The sequence below is a fragment of the Tamandua tetradactyla genome, chromosome 17 (assembly GCF_023851605.1).
Source record: "Tamandua tetradactyla isolate mTamTet1 chromosome 17, mTamTet1.pri, whole genome shotgun sequence".
NCBI lineage: Eukaryota > Metazoa > Chordata > Mammalia > Pilosa > Myrmecophagidae > Tamandua > Tamandua tetradactyla.
In genome coordinates, this window is record NC_135343.1 from 38,017,964 (window position 1) to 38,019,236 (window position 1,273).

The window sequence follows — 1,273 nt, forward strand, 5'->3', positions numbered from 1 at the left end:
ACTAAACACACAGGCTTCACCAAACCCCCACCCCCTGGATACACCGGGGACCCAGCTACTTGCCTTCCCAACCCCCTCCACCCTATTCCATTGTCAGGGCAGAACAAAAGGCCCAAGGCATCCTGGGTTAAAGGATTTTAACTCTGCCAATCCCAGGAGGCTCCAACAAGAAGCAGTTTCCTGAAGAAGAGAAGTGACTGAGAAATCACCCCAGGCGACAGCGAGATTTTTTTTTTTCTCTCGTCTGGAAAAAAAAAAAAAAGAAACCCAGTGGCCAATCAGACACCAAACCAGGACCCCACCACCGCCCCAGCCCCAGTTCTCAGGAGCTTCCCGCACCCCCCCCCCCCCAACACACACAGACCTCCCCGGCAACCAAATAGGTCTTTTCCCGGATTCGTGGCTGTCAGGCTCATCAGCCCCCACCCAAGCACGAGAAGCCCCCCGCCCCATCGGATGAGACCACCCCCCCCTCCTCCTGCCCCGTGCCTCGCCCACCTCGCTCTTTACCGCGCGCTGCCACCCCGGCGCGCCGAGACTTTGCCCCCGCCCGGGTCGCCCTCGGGAGGCCCCCATCCGTGCGTCTCGGTCCCCGGGGGGCGCGCGCGGCCGAGGGCTCGGGGTCTCGGCCCTTTCGCATTCTCCATTTCCTGCTTCCCGGGGACCCGCTGCTGAACCTGGTGGCCGGAAACGAAACCCTTTTTCTGGAGAGGAAAGCCCGAGGCGGCCCTGTTCGCGTGTCTGCTTGGACGCGCGTCTGTCCTAAGCAGCGAGCAGGGTCTGGGCTCCGGACTTCACTGCAGCAAGACCTGGGAGCCAGGCTCCTGCAACAGAACCGCATGCGGCGTCAGAAACCCTCTTTGCCCACCCTGGAGCTAAAGGAAAGCAGGCATGTGGGTGGAATTCACACTCTACTTCTGGCTGCTTTTTTTCTTTCTTTCTTACGTTTTTCACGTAGAAGAGATAACTGGGCAAATGAGAAACATGTTCAGGACAGGAGTGAGCCGCAAACGCTGGCCTTTAGACAACAGAGACATGCCCACGCCGGGCCACCCGCCCGTGCGGCCGCGGAGTGCCCAGCGACGGCGCAGCGCCCTCTGGCGGCCGCGCGGGGCTCCACCGCTCCCCACCCCCCACCGCTTCAACTCTCGGGCCGGGGGAAGGGGTGGGGGAGGGAAGGGGGAGAGACAGCGGGACACTCGCTCCCCCAAGTCGCGCCGGGGCAAGGGAATCAAGGATGTCGGACGCCGAGGTCCTGGGAAATGATTCCTGT

The 1,273-nt window shown here is 62.0% G+C and overlaps 1 long non-coding RNA gene across 1 annotated transcript; it reads right to left on the reverse strand.

Moving 5' to 3' along the window:
- Positions 1–498: 498 nt before the first annotated feature.
- Positions 499–1,035, reverse strand: LOC143661576 (uncharacterized). The gene is made up of 2 exons (XR_013164700.1): positions 946–1,035; positions 499–824 (listed from the first exon to the last, which is right to left on the reverse strand). It is a non-coding gene; the product is annotated as an uncharacterized LOC143661576 (long non-coding RNA).
- Positions 1,036–1,273: the final 238 nt, after the last annotated feature.